This window comes from Mixophyes fleayi, chromosome 6 (assembly GCF_038048845.1).
Source record: "Mixophyes fleayi isolate aMixFle1 chromosome 6, aMixFle1.hap1, whole genome shotgun sequence".
Taxonomy (NCBI): Eukaryota; Metazoa; Chordata; class Amphibia; order Anura; family Limnodynastidae; genus Mixophyes; species Mixophyes fleayi.
The window spans coordinates 127,536,005-127,555,772 of NC_134407.1; the positions used below are offsets into that span (position 1 = coordinate 127,536,005).

General features: G+C 43.2%; 1 protein-coding gene across 1 annotated transcript in view; it reads left to right on the forward strand.

The window, feature by feature from the left end:
* The first annotated feature begins 8,554 nt into the window (after nt 1–8,554).
* The window catches only part of LOC142094358 (adenosine deaminase-like), a 46,171-nt gene continuing 34,957 nt past the window's right edge, over nt 8,555–19,768 (forward strand). Inside the window, exon 1 of the mRNA XM_075176399.1 lies at nt 8,555–8,636. The gene's annotated coding sequence lies outside the window, so the exon portion shown is untranslated. The remainder of the gene's footprint in view (nt 8,637–19,768) is intronic.

Below are 19,768 nucleotides of genomic sequence, written 5' to 3' on the forward strand. Positions count from 1 at the left end.
CAGATACAAAACAAAGGCAGTCATAACAACAAGTTCCTCAGAATACAGATAATGTGAATGGTTATGGCACTGTTTAATTACTTGATCCAATACCTACAGGGTGTGGGCAACAACCTGACAATACCATTGCATGTATCACCGCTTATCCACGGGCATTTTTTTTTTTTTTACTTTTTATGTTCAATTCGTATAAAAATAGAAACACCAAACACATTACAAAGGAAGCAATCGAACATTCCAATGACATAGTACAGTAAATCCTACTGCATTTTTTATACCCATGCTTTCTCAGAGTTTCAAGCGCCTATTTCAATTATCTGACACTTTGCTATTGCTGCTCAAGGAACTCACTTATTATAGCATGTATTCCACTCACAGTAACCTCTACTATTAGTATAGTCAGCAGTGTAACCCGCAATCACAGGGCTTGCAGAAAAATTTGGGAAGACCTAGCAGTGCTTCTTCATCTCCTCTGCTTCACTGCACAAGCATGTATGCTCAGTAGACCATAGTGCGGATACTTTCTTCAGGTGATTTACCCCAGTATTATCTGTTGCATTTCATGAGCATTAGTATCAAGCTCATTAAAATTATGTAAGATTACTTTGCATATCCCGCCCCACATATCCCTTAAATAAATGTGCCACCTTTATTTATCCCCCATTCAACCTGTGCCTTTTTGGGTGTTGTGACATAGGCAGGGTTTTTCCTGGGTAGATGCTTACTGGGAGAAAGCACACTTCTTTCTTGGTGAGAGATCTCCTGCACAGACCTGCATGGTGGCACTAAAAGTACCAACTGTAAGTGAACAATTCTAACACATTACACTCCCTAGTCAACACCCTCCCAGTGATTACACCTACAAACCCTAATGCTGAATATTCACTGACATTATATACTGCCACTTATCAGATTGGTAGCCATGCACTTTCACATTGGTAGCCTGGTGTAGAGCCATACTTACTGAACTCAGACACATTTATTCTACTTTTCCCAATACTTATTTTACTATTACCAACAGACATCAAAAGTCAATTAAATATAAATAAACCATGTTCCTAGAAATATACCAGTTGTGTGATTAGTTTATATCACTATTTCTAAGGAAAAAGTCTAAAACTATGTCACAGAGCAGGTTTTAATAGTCAGTTTGATTTCAATTGGGTGTACTTGTGACACCAGAGGCACACACCCACTCCTAAAGTGAGGTGATAGTGGGTCCATAGTATTATTGCAACTCCATGAGTTACAAATTTATTTACACTACCCCCAATGTTGTCAGAAAGAGTTCCTGTCCTTTTCAGTGCAAGACTTGTTGTTTTGCTGGCTCCCCCCCACAGAGCCCTGCAGCGGCCAGACAGTGTCAGGTTTCCACTATGACACGGGAACCCCACACTGCAGGTAACAAAACGAAGCAAAAACAGATAAAATCCAAATCACAGTGGAAATCCTTTGGGCAAATGAACCTACATAACAGGGATGTGGATTGAACTTAGACCAGGAGACCTAGCAGTATTGAGATCTAGTGATTGAAAAATTGCTGGGTTTTAATAGTTTTTGAGTGGGTGGATAGGTAAGGGATGGGACAAAAGGAGAGTGCACAAATGAGTGTGGAGTGTTATGAAGGTAGTGGGGAAGGGAAAGGGCAGTAATCACAGCAACGCTGTGTGTGACCATATGAGGAATAAATGTATAAGAGCAACAAAAATGACTGTATCATGGAGAAGGCTAGTGATATATTCCATAGAAGCAGCATGCCAGATTCTATTAATAATCGCTTGTCTTCAAGGTTGTAAATCTTTCTTCTAATCGCTGGTTATTTGGAGTTGCATTGCAGATTGTTAGGACTGCCAGTATTTTGTATCTGGCTTGCAGTACCTCTTTAACACCAGAGGTGTTGCTGTTTTACCTTTGAACATTCCACATTGCCTGCAGGAGTTACCCTCCTTCCTTGATTAGTGCCTGCACCTGTTCCACTGCTTTATATACCGGCCCCAAAGATTGCTGCTTGCAGTTCATCTTTTGTCCTTGTTGCTACTGCTGTCTGTATACACTTTAAATATTCTGCTCCAGTTTGATACTTGGTTTTAACACTCTGCTTGTGACCTGACCATTCCTCATTGTTGCCTGGATTGACCAATTGTTTGTGAACCTGACTATGTATTTCACTTCTTGGACCAACCCTTTCCCTGGAATTTGACTCTGCCTTTTGTCTGAGATACCAACTCCCAGCCTCAGGTTTGTGCTATCTGCTGTCTGCTCCATTAGACTTCCCTGTGTTCACACTGTTTCACCATCCAGATTTACAGCTCAATCTGGCTTATGCACCATTCCTTATACAGTGTTGCTCTCCAGCGCTATATCCACACAAGCCACAACTGGAATAACACCCAACCTTGAATGTGTTGTTCCTATAGAGTGAACTATTACTTATTCCCTGCAAACTTGGCTCAAACCTGGTAGACGTGCTACTTTGTGCTGCAGTTAATCCTTCATATCCTGGAACTGTTGTCGCTATGGACTAACCTTGCTATTTCACATATCATTTCTGAACTGAGTTGTTGCTTACAGGTTCTATGCAGCTATTGACTCCAGGAGAAAGAAGACAAAAGAACGTTATATAACAATGAAATGTAACCTCGACGTCTAGGGTTATAAATACAAACATTCAAATTGTGTCTAGGTTCTAAGCCTGGATCATTGTGCTTGAGTCTGGATGAAGCTTTTATTTGGACATAATAAAATTGAAGGGTATTGGGGAGGTTATGTTTGTCATGCAAACGATTATGGAGCATGCTCTCCCATTATGTGGAGAAATCTGTCCAATACCACTTTTAGCCAGGGTTGGGCAAAAGCTGCAGTACACCCCAAAGGGGAAATTGGGTGTTTCCAGATTGGTAAAAGTGGGGAAGAATATGGAACTAATTCAAATTTTTTATTTAATTTATACCAAATCTCCAACGTGAAGCGAATGGAGGGGACAGTTTAAGCAGAGACTTGTCTGTCGGTCCTAGGAACCCAAGGCAGAAATCTCACTCCCATATCTACTGAGAGTGCACTCTCAATATCAACCCATTTCTTGCCATGAAATGAGGTGACTTAACTGTATAGCATGGTAGTAATTTTCAAACTATGGTAGGCCTGGGCCACTAGTGTACTTTGATGTAGCCAGGCAGGTTTTACTGAGTCTGGTTTTTTTTGCCGTTCCATCTAAACTTGCCGCAAAGGGTTTAGAGAAACTGAAAAAAACAATCTGGGATTTTCACTGGCAAAGTTTGAAAAAAAGACAGCAGCTTGGGCACTGCATTCATTTTAATTGCAATAATCTTCCCGAACCACGAAATGTAAAGGGAATCCCACATATGCAGATCGCGTTTAATAAGAGACAGCAAAGAAGGGTAGTTAGCCTGGAATAGTTGGTCCTAAGTTTTTAAGGGACACACCGGATTGCTAATGGATACCACCAAAATTCAAAGTTAAGTTCCAATAACGTCTTAGTGTGAGAAAGGAGGTGAAGAGCAAGCACCTCAGATTTGGAATTGTTCGCTTTGTCACTGGAGTGTAAACCAAACCTCTCTATTTCTACAAACAATTTAGGGAGAGAGTTCTGAGACCAGGACTAGGTTAAAAGTACATAGTCCATGAAGTGTGAAATTTTATATTGTCTGACCTTTATTTTGATTGCCTTCACATCTGGGCTCAAGCGTACTCTAGGGCAGCCTTGTCTAGTCTAATTAGCGATACCAAACATGGAAAAGTACAAGCCATTGGTCGAGACTGAAGATAATGGGTATAAAGCCTGGATGGCTTGAAGAAAATTGCCCAAAAAAATAAATTTGTGATTGAAACATAAATGGCAGGGAGAGCCTATCAAAAGCCATCTCGGTATCTAAGGTCAGTATCACAGATGGGGTTTTCCCCTGATTGATATAGAATATCAGGTCCACTGTTCTTCTGGTGTTATCAAGAGTTTGTCTTCTGGGGACAAAAACAACTTGGTCTGGGTCAATAAGTTGAATCAGATGAGCGTTTGCTAAGATCTTAGCGATTATCTTGACGTTCATGTTTAGTAAAGAGATAGGACAATAGTTAGCACAAAAGTGGGATCTTTATTAGACTTGGGAATAACTATTATGGTGAAGCGCATAATATCAAAATGAAACTTCCCTCCATGAAGAACAAAATTAAAAGTAGAGAGCAGGTGTGGGAGTAAGGTGGTGGAAAATGTTCTATAGTAGGAGATGTGGAAGCCATCAGGGTCAGGAGATTTCTGAAGGTTTAAGCGCTTGTTTCACTTCTTCCTCAGTTATGTCTGCGCTAATCCTAGAAGCTAATGTTATGTCTAGTTTAGGGAAGTTACAGCTAAATAGATTTTAATTTGTTCGCGAGCATAATGTCAGATTTATTACTCTTTTCATAAAATTTCTAGTTCAACCAGCGGAGGGCTTGTTTGGGTTTTCTCAGCAAGAAGCGATTGAATCTTCACTATAACAGAAAGGATTTGATCATACACTGTGTCTAAGTAAGTCTGTTAATGAAAGTACCCAAGCTGCTGTAATCTAAAGGTAAGGGAGTCAAGCCTATGAGTTTACTCTTCCTCGTGAAACAAGGCATGTTTGATAATACAATCTCTAATGATTGGAGTCTACTCTTGTCACAATATTAATGTGGTTACCCTGCTTAGGGCAGTGACCCTTTCTGTTGATCAAGGGGTTTCTTTTCTACCTTCCAGTGCTTTATGCAAGGAAGTATTTCTTCTCTCTGATCTCTCTCTTAATTAGGGCTCTTCAGTGCAGCAGACCACGGACCTGTTCCCAAATTTGCCGGGTGATACCTGGACCTCCTCACCTCCTCATCTCCGTCCTGGGTCTTTGGCTGTCACTCTCTCCCCACACAGGTTCTGATTAGCTCATACCACTCTTATGTTGTTAAGCAACCATTCCTGACATGTTTCCTCTTGGTCCTATGGCACACATTCAGTTACTGAGAGGTGGGAACAACAACGCCAATAGGGCGTTAAAAATATATACATTGACAAAATTTATGCTACAGCAAAAGAGGACCATCATGTATCACACATTCCTAATTTTGCTGCAGAGCTCAAGTTCACACAAGTAGAAGCGGTGTGTGGTACAATTTCAAAGGAATAAGAAACACCTGATGACCTGTTCTTCCTAAAGCCACACAGTGTAAAGTACTAAATCACTGTATTGTATTGCTCCTATGTAATCTTTGTCTGCCTGGCCTTCATTTACAGAGTAGTAAGGTACTTGATGGAAGAGTCAGTGCAAGGATTCTCAGCACCATAGGGAAACTATCAACCTACTGCCCCCAATACCCTCACGCACTTGACTTTTGTAATATAAAAATAATAACTTATCTCCTACTCGCTGGCAGGTAAGGCTGCATTTTCTAGAAAAGGGGTGGGGGACAATTAGCTGGCAACAGCCCTAACCATCTCCCCACACATTACACCAATACCAATATAACCCATCACTTCACACATTATACCAATACCACCCCCACTCCTCTCCCCACACATTACACCAATATCACCCCCACTCCTCTCCCCACACATTACACCAATACCAATATCACCCATCACTTCACACATTACACCAATACCAACCCCACTCCTCTCCCCACACATTACACCAATATCACCCTCACTCCTCTCCCCACACATTACACCAATACCACCCCCCCTCCTCTCCCCACACATTACACCAATACCACCCCCACTCCTCTCCATACACATTACACCAATACCCCCCCTACTCCTCTCCCCAACATTGCATGTAGGGGCTGGCTGGCGAATAAAGTCTGGGGGGGCAAGCACACAGCAGTGGTGCATCAGAAGTAACCCACAAACACTCATAACTAGCCCCTCATTATAATCCTTAACCTCGTCTGTGGCCGGGTCCCAGAGTCCTGGCCGCTGCACATGGATGGAGCTCCAGTGCCGTGAGGGTTAATAACCGGCTTACTGACCTCTGAGTCAGCTTAGGCTATGATTAAGGGAATAGATGTTTCTCAAGTTCATCACTATCAAGAACCAGCCTGGCACAACATTGCAAGGCATAGCAATAGCTACTATTATAGGAAATCTGGCACTTCATGATTTTATCGCATCGCACCATTGATGTATTACAATTTTAGTCTCACTTTGCTGTAATGTTACAATTCAGAGATCATTAAATAAATTTGCTTGTAGTACCACCGATGATCACTTGAGGGACTCTTATCTCACACTATAAAAGTAATTCCTAATATTCTGTGCCACACTGGTCCATGTACTATCTTCAAGTTTATTTCCTGACTGTTATCTCAAGTGACCGGTGCTTTTGTTAGCAACTCATATTTATTTTGATTAGCCCATTCAATTCATTTAATGCTAACTGTTCAAATAAATTATTCCCTTGCAATCTGTTGTTCTCAAACTTTCAGTTGTTCCCCCAGTCATTTGACAATTGTACAAAAAAAGTAATTGCAATTGTATACCATTTCACTGACTGGTTGTCACACAGCGCTCCTCGGGTATCTCCACCTGAGCCTCAGTACGCTTACCCTCACATTAATTCTCCTCATTGTGCAGGCTGTCAGCAGCAGTTTGCACCTGTGCTTGCTTCACATGTGTTTGGCCTGTCTAGCCATTGGTCGATCCTCCTTTATAAGGCTCCTCCCTTCACCTTTTAACTGCTGGTTCTTCAAGTCTACACCTGGCTTGTATCAGCTTCCTACTCCCCATTGTATCTACCCCGCTATCTACTCTGCATGCACTGCTGACCTCTGCTGATCCGTTCCACATCCCTGTGGTAATAGCTGTGGCTCACCGTTTGCTGCATACCTGGATACCGCTGATCTCTGCTCACCTGTTCCACTCGTTAGTGGTAATCGCTGTGATCAACGCCCACTACCTACTCTGCATGCACCGCTGACCTCCACTGATCTGTACCACATTCCTGTGGTAATAGCTGTGGCTCACCATCTGCTGCATACCTGGATACCACTGATCTCTGCTCACCTTGTCCACTCGTTAGTGGTAATCTCTGTGATCATCTCCTACTATCTACTCTGCCTGCATCACTGACCTCCGCTAATCCGTTCCACATCCATGTGGTAATATCTGTGGTTCATCGTCTGCTGTATACCCTGTACTCCATTGAACGCTGCATAGATGTTCCACTCCTTAATGATATTTGCTGTGATCAACGCCCGCTATCTTTTCTGCATGCACCGCTGTCCTCCGCTGATCGTTTCCACTTCACAGTGATAACAGCCATGGTTCATCGTCTGCTGCCTACTCTGCACTCTTTTGAACTTGGCATACATGTTCCACTCCTTAGTGCCATTTACTGGGATCAACGCCCGCTATCTATTCAGCATGTACCATTAATCTCCGCTGATCCATTCCGCTTCACAGTGGCATAGCCGAAGTTCATCCTATGCTGCATACTCTCTACTCCATTGAACTTTGCATACATGTTCCACTCCTTAGTGGTAATTGCTATGATCATCATCTGCAATTAGAACTGTATTTCTCTGAACGCTGCCAAGCCACTTCTCTAATCTGTCTCACTGGGAACTTCCCTAGAGGGCCGTGACCTGCAGAGTGGAAGCCGTTGAAGCCCAAATCTCCTTGCGGGGATCCCTGACCTTCCACTCTGTTAGACTCCGCTCCTCTGGGGAAGTCTAACAGAGTGGAGACAGCAGGATCTCACTCATCCTTCGTGCGCAAACCTGACACTGATTTACTGTTTGCCCATCCCCCATTTCTGCAACTATTTTCATCTAAGGCCGATAACATCCCTTTCAATGATTTAATATGTCCTTTATTCTCCTACAGTGACAGTAACAATACACATGTGTAGCGCCAGAATTATAGTTCTATTTAGTCAGAGGACTGCTGTCCTTGGTAAATAGGTTTCCTCATTCTTTGCATTACGCATTTCCCCCAGTGATGTCTACCCACCTATGATAGAGGTTAATAGCCTTTACCTGCCCTGGGGCTTTTGTAAATAGGGAGAAGTCCTAAATCCTGTGGAAATGATACTATTACAATCAAAGCAGTAGGAGAAGTGGCGGTATGGCATCCTGTAGACTCAACTTCTAAAATACGGTGGTTAAGAACATTGTTTCCAATATATACAATAGTGTGTCAATGTCTACTTTACAATACTTTTGATACAATTTGTTTAACTTTAACTCAGCATGTCTAAAGCTATTCAACATTATTTGTGAGCTAGATAAGATGTTTAAGCTAATCTATGCTGGCATGTGTGCAGCCTCGGACTGGCCTGCCAGGGAGCTGGACTATACACCGGTAGGCCCTGACACCTGATAGCCCCACCCACTTCCTTGGTGGGGCGAAGCAAAGTAATGATGGTCCTGATCCATTTTCATTAAAACAGAGAGCTCAGACTGACTACTATGATAGCTGTGCACCGCTGCTGTCTGCTCCCCAGCCTCCCAGCTGCTGCTGTGAGCCTCTCAGTGACAGGCAGCAGCTGTCAAATAAGATCGGAGGTGAACTGCAGGGGAATGACTCGTGATCATGTGATCGTGACTCTGCTTCCTAGTTCATCAACTTCCTACTGCTGCTGTAAAAAGAAGGAGGCTCTACTGTTAGAGGCTGTGTAAGTATTTCTATTTCTCTCATCTTCCAATTATTTGTCTTACTTTATGGAAGTGGAAGTAGAGGATATCTTATGAAAATACTGGCACCTGAATATTATTCAGTGTGTGTACTGCAGTGCTCACCTACATATTGATGACATACTTGTTTTAGAGAATGCCAGTTATTACAGTAGGGGAAAATGGATAAAACACTATCAGATATATATGAGTATATGTTAACAATCGATTCTTTAAGAACTAATCTAATCTGTCACCAAGGACAGGTTGTTTTGTTGTATTGCTGACAGAATAATGGAGGTGTGGAGAGCAGTCACTCCATATTGTTGTTTCTCACAAGTATCTGAAGCCTGAAGCTTTCACATCCAAGCAAACTGCCCTGATAAAGCATCTGGTAACGTGTATTTGTATAGATGTATACATATACCGTATTTCCCCATGTATAAGACGCACCTTTTTCCCTAAAATTTTGGGTCTAAAAAGTGGGTGCGTCTTATACAGTGCCAGCGCTATTTACATCCCTCCAGAATGAGGAAGAAGACCCCTGTTGGACTAGCACCACTTACTAACCCCAACCACAGTGGAATAACCGGACACTGATCCCACCACTCTCCGCCTGCGGTGACACGGATCCGGTACCGAAGAGTACCCAATACACCCTATAAATTCTAATCAATCTAACAGTTTCCTCTCCCGGCACCTTTTTTGGGTCTCCGCGGTGTGTCGATCACGGGGCTTGAGCGCTGATTGCGGTGGGAGGATAAGAGAGGAGTCGCCGCCCCGCCACTGCCACCTCACAGGAAGCGAAGGGATTTACATGGCCGGGGTCCTACACGGTGGTGTCCGCTCTGCTGCCTGCAATTTGTCCAAGACAAGTATGAGCATTCACTCACCCCGGTACTTGTACCCGCAGAATCGATCAGCTCACTCTATGAACAAACTCTTTTGTTTCCTAGTTTCGGTATTCTAAAAGAACAAAGGTCCCTCAGGCGCCTCCCGCTCGGTGTGTTCAGCGAGGGAGAGCTTTGCACTGCCTACACAAGATGCTAATGAGTTTGGGAAGGTGAGTTTACAAAACACAGCAACTCTCGGGAATAGCTGGAGTTACTTTGTATAATACATCTTTTTTCAGATTTTGGGCCCCAAAGTTAGGGTGCGTCTTATACATGGGTGCGTCTTATACTTGGGGAAATAAGGTATATATATATATATATATATATATATATACATACACACACACAGATATACATAATCTCAAAGTTTTCTGGTATACAGTGGTATATAGATAGCTAGGTGTGTGTATATGTATGTGTGTGTATATATATATATATATATATATATATAGCTCAGTGGTTCCCAAACCGTGTGCCGTGGCTCCCTGGGGTGCCTCGGCAATCTCACAGGGGTGCCTCGACCAGGGCCTGTGGTAAGCAAGGCGGGGGACTACTTGGTAATTATTTTGACTTAGGGGTGCCTTGAAAAAATTATGGAGGCCCTAAGGGTGCCTTGAACTGAAAAAGTTTGGAATCCACTGATATAGCTACCTATCTATATACCACTGTATGCCAGAACACTTAAATTATATATAATTTAAATTGAATTATTTCTTATTTTATAATGCTAATACCATGTTAATATTAAAAATAATGGGACCAACAAATAAACGTTCATGTTATTTCACACAATAGTGCCCCCAGTTCATATTATGCCACACAGTTGTGTCCCAGATCATATTATATCTTAAAACTGTGCCCCCCAGTTTTATCCATCATAGTTGTGCCCCCAACTCGCATTAACCCTCATAGTTATGCCCCCATTTCATATTATACCTCATAGTTGTGCCCCCAGTTCATGTTACATCTCTTAGTTGTGAACTCAGTTCATGTTATGCCTCATAGTTGTGCCCCCATTTATGTAAGCTACGTTTGCATTTGAATATTTTACTTGATTGTCAGCAAGAAGATAGTTTTGCAAGAGAGAACAGATAAAATAATGTAGTAAATGCTTTCAGGTATGTGTGAGCAACTACTCATTTTGTCCTTTGTTCTGATGCAGCTTAAACTCCTTTACTTGATATTAACGGTGCTTTGGTAGACTTGTTTTTAACTAAACAGAACTCGTTCAGCGGCAGGGCTCAGCCTCTCATTGGAACAGGGAGAGGAGAGGGTAGGAAGGTTAGTTTCTGACAATAAAAAAACACTACTTGTAAACATAAAATTATACTGTTAATGGGGAGGCTGTTAAACTAATTTAAAAAATGTCCATAACTGTATGTTACAACCATTATGATGGTTAATTTATATGCCTTCATTTAAAAGCTGCTGTTTAATTTTCTATTTCTAATTTATATTTTTGTATTTAATCATACATGTGTTTATCAGTATAAATAAAGGTTATTTATTATTGATTGATACACATTTCATCTCTATTTTCTTTACATGATAAATGTGAAATTGACTTTATTTGCAAGGTACGCTTTTTCTTTATAGACTACACTAGGGCAGACCACACCCCCATAATGACTGACCACACCCCCTCTTGCAGTTGGCCACACCCCAATGTAGTGGGCCCCTATCACCGCATTCCCCCGGTGGGCCCTTTATGTCCCAGTCCGACACTGCATGTGTGTGCCACATTCTCACACTTTTAGGTAAATATCAGCATTTTCAACTTTGCAGAGCACTGATTAAAATTCTGGCAAGAAAAAAGCCCTTTAAAATTGGTATTGATCAAACTATTGCAATTATCCTAGGCAACACGGTGGCTTGTGGCTAGCACTTCTGCCTCACAGCACTGGGGTCATGAGTTCGATTCCTGACCAGGCCTTTTCTGTGTGGAGTTTGTATGTTCTCCCCGTGTTTGCGTGGATTTCCTCCAGTTGCTCTAATTTCCTCCCACATTACAAAAAAAACCATGGTAAAACTGGTAGGTTAATTGGCTGCTCTCAAATTGACCCTAATGTCTGTCTGTGTGTGTATGTTAAGGAATTTAGACTGTAAGCTCCAGTGGGACAGGGACTAGTATGAGTGTGTTCTCTCTATAGCGCTGCGTAATTAGTAGCGCTATATAAATAGCTGACGAAGATCTTTAGCTAGGTGGTTGCACCAAAATGTTTTAGTTATTGACATCAGTTGTTCTTTTTTATTATACTTTGCCACTGAGATAGAATTGTTTGAATAATCAATCTGGGTTACAAAATAGAGTTCAGCAGCCATTAATGTACTTATATGATTCTGTTTTTTAGGAAGTAGGTTTTGCAAGAGCTAAATATGCTTATATTTTTCATATTTCATGCTTCTTGGAATGTGCTTATGCAAGATCCTACTGTCTTGCACCAGTGTTATTTAGAAACATTGGTAAGAAAATTAACATTTCCAAACCTCAGAGATAGGACCTCATTTTAACATATTGTGGTCAAGGAAGCATATTCTTTGAAAGAGGTGCCAGTAATTATTAGTTATTCAATCAGTGTAAATGACAATCTAAATACCCCTCTGCGTAAGGGTGCCAAGATTATTGTCTATAAAACATATGTGCAAATGTATTATTGTTACCTTCTGATCTGATGGTTGTTGGTCCAAGTATAAGAGAGTTAATAAACTTGACTCTATCCTTCATCAAATTATCTGAGATTCCTGTCTTTTAAAAAACAGCTACATCACTACCTTCTTTTCATTAATGCCCACTAATTTAATGCAGTTAAAATCAGATGAACTATGGGAGGGGGGGGGGGGACTTGTTTGCAGCCTCCGGCATCCTTCCCTCTATGTTGGTGAAGTAGGTGGAGGCAGAGCTAAATGTGTCCTCCTTGCCCAACCCCATGATGTGACAGGGCAATATTGGTAACGTTTGACGGGGCGGGGCATAATAGCATGATTTGTGTGGCCAAGCCCCCATGACAGAGCCCACTTCCGGAGATCATTCTCCCAAAGTTGGCAAGTATGATAAAACCACATTGAAGTCAAACTAAATTGATTCAAAAGTGCCCAGCTGTGCTCTAAATCAAACCCAGATGCAGACTGCAGTGTTTGTACCCACTGGGGACCACCAGACTCACCTGCGGCCTCCCTGTGAACGCCCAAGGCCTTCTTCAGACTTGTGAGAGACGTACAGAACCTGCTGCAAAAAGGAGGCGGTAGAAAAGATTACTTTATGGCTGCATTGCTATAACCTGCTCGCCGCACCGCATCTGGCCACGTGGACGGCTGCATCTACACTGACAGGAAAGAACCTAAACAGCATAAAACAGAGGCATTCAGTCTGTCCACAGCCGCCCTCTTCAGCCATTGCCTGGGAATATAATTCCATATAGAGGGAAGAGACACCATAAGAAAATCTCTCACCACTGGGCATTTTCATCTGAGGCCTGCACTGTATTAAAGTAATTTTATCGTTTTCAAATAAGCATTGCCCAAGCGATTGTATTGTGTTTCCGAAGCACAAGCAATTTATTTAGCAAAAGCAATTTGTTTAGCAGTTCAATAAACAAGTACAATACAGTACAATATAGCCGATACATGATACCTATTAAAGATGTTACATTAAAGCAGGGAAGTATGAAAACACTGAATACATTACATTTTCCTTATAGAGCTCCCCCGAGGTCCATGGAACACAGCCATGCTCACATGTAGCCACGTTCAGAGAGAGAGCAAAAAAGAAAAGCGCTGGCTGATAAAAAAGCTTGATAGTATCCGGTTTCAGTTTAGAACATGTTTCCAGTGGTTCAGGGTTCAAGACAGTCTAATGTAAATCAGGTCTTAGGTTAGTTCAAAGGATTCCTCTGGGAAGAGGGGATCACCTTCCCCCAACAGCTGAAAACATGTGCTTCTCAAGGAAACTGACCCAAACCAGTTCTAAACACAATGCCATTTTGATCATTCAATCTTTTATCTTCCATAACTATTGATTGCAGGAAGCGATCACAAAGCCGAAATTATAGGATGAGAGATAGTAATGTGCAGATCAAAATGACACTAAACATGATACATTTGCTAAATCCTGAGCCTTAGATACTTTTAAAGTGCTTTTAACATTATTATATTTAACTGTAAACTCTATTACATTTGATTATAAACAACTGTGTGTTGGAACTATTTTAAGGTGAACTATTTACAAGTGAATGTGTAAGTGTATGTGTGCGTTATTTATCGTGCCATTGCGTCATAACAATATCAATCAATATAGTTTATTTCATCCAATTATTCAACTTTGACAACTGGATTCCACAATTACCACTACATGAGTCGTAGGCCTAAAGCAACAAATTTACTCTCCAAAATAAAGTTATTAATCACTATAGCACCAGCACTCATCACACAAAATTGCTGAAAAATTATAGGCATAACATATTCCCCCCCACACACACTGCTAGCTCTCTTTTGCATGCCCAAGTGCACCTCTCACAATAGGGATCTGGGACTCTCCAGGCCAGCAACTTCTCCACTTCACTGACTGCATTAAGGTGTAGCTACTAATCCACCACACTAGCCGCAGCAACGAGGTAACCGGGAGCCGCCTCCATAATTTGCCACTCAAGGGAGGTTTTCCTTAGTCCTTCCAAGCAAAGAAAAAGCCCTATACCCGAGTGAGTGCTCAAATATATACACTTTCACCTGCCTAAACATATTCTTTATTATCCAACTGAAATTAAGTCTACTAAAGGAGAGTGCACCAAAGCCACTCATCAAACATATCTGCAGAGACATTCAGTAGTAACACTGAACTGGAACCTATAAACCGGCTGCCCCCAACAAATGGTAATCATACTCTTGAATACTGTTCAATTTTGTCTTAACAAGGCAGAGATACTATATATAATGAGCAGATATTGGGAATTGGGTGTGGGTTTCTGAAGATGTTGACAGGAGGTGGAAGTGGGTTGACAAGAGGATAAGGGTGTCACGGGCACTAGGAGTCTTTACCCAGGGATCACCAGGTGATAGGCTTACCAGAGCAGTATAGGTGGTAATATGGTACTCTGGTAGCAGGGTGATCACGGAACAGGAAATAGCAGATGATGAGATGCTCAGGAAAGTCTATGACTAGCAGCACTGGCAATATGGAGGTAGTAATACACGAGGAACTGTATGGACAAAGGACACGTGAAGGTAGTCAGTGGTCTGCGGTAGCAAGTTGTACCACTGCTATAGTGAGGAGGAATGTCCAACAGAAACGAGGAGGTGATGAGAGTCAGCGGTCTGCGGATAGCAAGTTGTACCGCTGTCTGAGTGAAGGAATGGAATCCAAGTGGAGATATCCGGGGAGTCAGTGGTCTGCGTTAGCAAGTTGTACCACTGCTATGTGAGAGGATACTGGAACAGGTGAAACTGTAAACAGGAGTCAGTGGTCTGCCACTAGCAAGTTGTACTACTGAATATATATGTGAGGAGGTGCACGGGGAGAGACTGCAACACAATATATACACGGGCACCTTGACTTTGATCCACAGTAATATGCACAATATAAATGTATAAATGACTGAACAATACTGCCAATATAGAAAGTCTCTTGAAGTAGTCCAGCATAAGATAACACAGTCAATGATGGCAATAGACTCAGCGGATAGCACACTCCAGAGGAGAACCAACACAGTCCAGCAAGGTATGCAATACACAGCACAGTCAATGAGAAGTATGCATACCGTGGTTCAGGAGGCAGTCAGACAGGAGTGCAGAGATACCTGAACGGCAGGAGGCCGGCAGGATGCGAAGTCCCTGGATGGGTGAAGCGGTGGTCTAGTAGGTGCAGCGCACGGGAAGGTAGACCAGCAGGGAACACAGGAAAGCGTGGAGAGCGGATCAGCAGTAGATGGATGAGTAGTGCTGAGGAGTAGCAGCAGCGGGTCTCTGCGGGAACACGGAGGTAGCCAATAGCAACCAGCAGGTGCAGTAACGATGGGACACGGGAGAGCAGAGTTGAACAGGCACTGTTGATCACGGAGAATAGCGGGTAGCAATAGTGGAGGCAGACTCGAGAAAACACGGGAGCGTTGACAAGGACTGAAGACTGAAGCGCACAGAGGCAGCGGATAGGAATCAGCCAAACAGTCACGATGAAACACAGACGGGTTGCAGGTTGAAGACTGTAGTGCACGGAGGCAGCGGATAGGAATCAGCTAGCAGTCACGATGATGAAACACAGACGAGTTGCAGGTTGAAGACTGTAGTGCACGGAGGCAGCGGATAGGAATCAGCTAGCAGTCACGATGATGAAACACAGACGAGTTGCAGGTTGAAGCCTGTAGTGCACGGAGGCAGCGGATAGGAATCAGCTGGCAGTCACAATCATGAACAGGTGAGTGGATGTGGTTGAAGCCTGTAATGCACGGAGGCAGCGGATAGGCATCAGCTAACAGTCCCAATGATACATGGTAGAGTTGAAGTGATTAGAAGACTGTAGTGCACGGAGGCAGCGGATAGGAATCAGCTCACAGTCACGATGATTCAGTAGATGGTAGAAGTGGTATGGGAACCACAGTAGCAGAAGTGGTTTGGAAACCACAGAGGTAGAAGTGGTTTGGAAACCACAGGAATCAGCAGGGCTGAATAAACAAGGAAACACAGGAACACCTTCAGAGACTCATGGGGAATGAGACTCCAAGATCAGGCAATGTGGTGATGACCACAGGTGCTTAATATAGGGAGGTTGCCTGATCTGCCAATTAAGTTAAAGGAACATACACTGAAGGTTTGGAAAGGGCTGCGCATGCGCAGTCCCTCAGGATAGAGGACGTCCACGGTTCCTAATAGTCCGGGAAGAAGCACTCACAGTCCGGTGAGTGACAGTACCCCCCCTTTTAAAGGTGGGCACAGAACGCCTGGAACCGGGCTTGTCCGGATTTTTGGAATAAAACTTCTTCAGAAGGGCAGGAGCATTAAGATCTTCAGCTTTGATCCATGAACGCTCTTCAGGACCAAAGCCCTTCCAATGAACGAGGAAACGGAGGACTCCTCGCGAAATTTTTGCATCCAATACCTCAGTAATCTCGAAATCCTCCTCCTGATGAACTTGAACTGGCTGCGGTGCTGAGGGAGGAGTCGAGAAACGATTGATAATAAGAGGTTTGAGTAAGGACACATGGAAGGCATTGGAAATCCGAAGATTCTTAGGAAGAAGAAGTTTAACACATACTGGATTGATAACTTGAATGATCCTATATGGACCAATAAAACGAGGGGCGAATTTCATAGATGGGACCTTCAAACGAATATTTTTGGTAGATAACCAGACACGATCTCCAATTTTTAGTGGTGGAATAGCCCGCCTCTTCTTATCTGCGAAAGACTTATATTTGTTAGATGTCTTCTTTAAACAGGTTTTGACCTGAGACCAGATATTTTTGAAGGTCTGACAAGCAGTCTCCACAGCAGGAACTTGGGTGGGCGGGAGGGCAGGAAATTCCGGAAAAGACGGATGGTGACCGTAGACCACAAAGAATGGAGTTTTGGATGATGACTCATGGTACATGTTGTTATGGGCGAATTCAGCCCAAGGGAGCAATTCTACCCAGTTGTCTTGGTTGGCTGAAGAGAACATCCTAATAAAAGTCTCAAGATCTTGATTGACTCGTTCCGTTTGTCCGTTAGATTGCGGATGGTAAGACGATGAGAGTGCTAATCGTATGCCCAAGGTTTTACAAAGGGCCCGCCAGAATCTGGAAACGAATTGTACTCCTCTATCTGACACAATCTCAGACGGACATCCATGGATGCGGAAGATTTCTTTAATGAAATGTTCAGCCAGAGTAGACGAGGAAGGTAAACCGGACAGAGGGACGAAATGAGCCATCTTCGAAAATCTGTCTACCACTACCCAAATAGTATTGTGATTCTTACTTGGTGGCAAATCAGTAACGAAATCCATACTAATATGGATCCAAGGCTTGGACGGAATGGGTAGTGGTCGCAGCAACCCTGCTGGAGTTCTGCGGGAGGATTTGAACTGAGAACATAAATCACAGGAAGCAATAAACTCTTTGACGTCTCTCCTCATTGAAGGCCACCAGTAACTACGAGAGAGAATCTCAAAGGTCTTATGTTCACCGGCGTGTCCAGAAAAACGAGAGGCATGGAACCACGAAAGGATTTTCCTCCTCAGAGTAGGAGGCACGAGGGTCTTCCCAAATGGTAGCATTTTGGTGGATGACGCAGCCAGAGAAATACATTTGGGGTCTAGAATAGCATGGTTGGGAACCTCTTCTACATCAGAGGACGTCACAAAAGCTCGAGATAGAGCATCAGCTTTCTTGTTCTTAGCAGCTGGTTTGAAGGTTATAATTAATTCAAAACGGGAAAAGAAAAGAGACCATCTTGCTTGACGAGGGTTCAAGCATTGAGCAGATTGCAAATATGACAAGTTCTTATGATCCGTGAAGATCGTCACAGGATGGCGAGCTCCCTCCAACAAGTATCTCCATTCCTCTAATGCAGCTTTGATGGCCAGCAACTCCTTGTCCCCGATAGTATAGTTTTTCTCTGCGGGCAGAAGACCCCGAGAGTAGAAGGCACAAGGATGTAATTTTTGTTGCTCCGAGCGTTGGGAGAGAATAGCTCCTAAGCCCACATTAGAGGCATCTACTTCTAGGAAGAAGGGGAGTGTCACATCAGGTTGTCGCAGAATGGGAGCAGACGAGAAGGACTCTTTGAGGATTTGAAAGGCTTGGAGAGCCTCAGATGACCATTGCTTAGTATTAGCCCCTTTCCGAGTTAAGGCCACAATGGGAGATGCAATGGATGAGAAGTCTTGAATGAAGCGTCTATAGTAATTGGCAAAACCTAAAAAACGCTGGATGGCACGAAGAGTAGTTGGCTGAGGCCAATGTAGTACAGCATTTACTTTGTCTGGATCCATCTTCAGGCCAACTCCGGAAACTATATACCCCAAGAATGGAATCTGGGGTAACTCGAATGAACATTTTTCCAATTTACAGAACAATGAGTTTTTCCGTAGTCTGGAGAGGACCTCTGCCACATGTTGGTGATGAGAAGGCAGGTCCTGTGAGAAGATCAATATGTCGTCCAGGTAGACAACGACACATACATATAATAAGTCCCGAAAGATCTCATTGATGAAACCCTGGAAAACCGCGGGGGCATTACACAGCCCGAAGGGCATTACTAAATATTCGTAATGACCATCTCTGGTGTTAAACGCGGTCTTCCATTCGTCACCGGAACGGATTCTAATTAAATTGTAGGCACCACGAAGATCCAACTTAGTAAATATCCGAGCTCCCTTGATGCGATCAAATAGCTCAGTGATCAGCGGAATGGGATACCGATTCTTGATAGTAATGGCGTTGAGTCCACGAAAATCTATACAAGGGCGTAATGATCCATCCTTCTTTTTGACGAAGAAGAACCCAGCTCCAGCGGGAGAGGTGGAAGGTCGAATGAACCCACGCTGGAGATTCTCCTGTATGTACTCAGATGTGGCTTGAGTTTCAGGTAACGAGAGAGGATAGACCCGACCCCTGGGAGGAGTCTTGCCAGGTAGAAGGTCGATCGGACAATCCCAAGAACGATGAGGAGGAAGACGTTCAGACTGAGCTTTATCAAACACATCGGCAAATGAAGCATACTGAGGAGGGAGTCCCGGGGAGGACGATGAGATGGAAGATTGCTGTACTTTAAGAGGAATAACTTGAGAGAGACAACGATGGTGACATTCAGGCCCCCAAGACGTAACTTGAGGGGTGCGCCAGTCAATCTGGGGAGAGTGACATTGAAGCCATGGAAGGCCTAAGACAATCGGACTTGTCGTAACAGGAAGAATTAAAAACGAAATTTCTTCATGGTGTAGTACACCAATCTGAAGGGTTACTGGAGACGTACTCTGGGTGATGAGACCATTGATGAGACGTGATCCATCTATAGCCGTCACAGTAATGGATGTTTTTAAAGTGATCACTGGTAGGGACCATTGATTCACTAGTGATTTAGAAATGAAATTTCCTGCTGCTCCGGAATCAATCAATGCCTGTGACTCAAAGGATTTGGTAGCAAAGGAAATCGTAACATCGAAAGCGCAGACTTTAGATTTCATAGACAATGGAGAGGACTCCAGGGACCCTAACTTCACCTCTCCAGAACTAGTTAGGGCCTGGCATTTCCCGATTTCTTAGGGCAAGAAC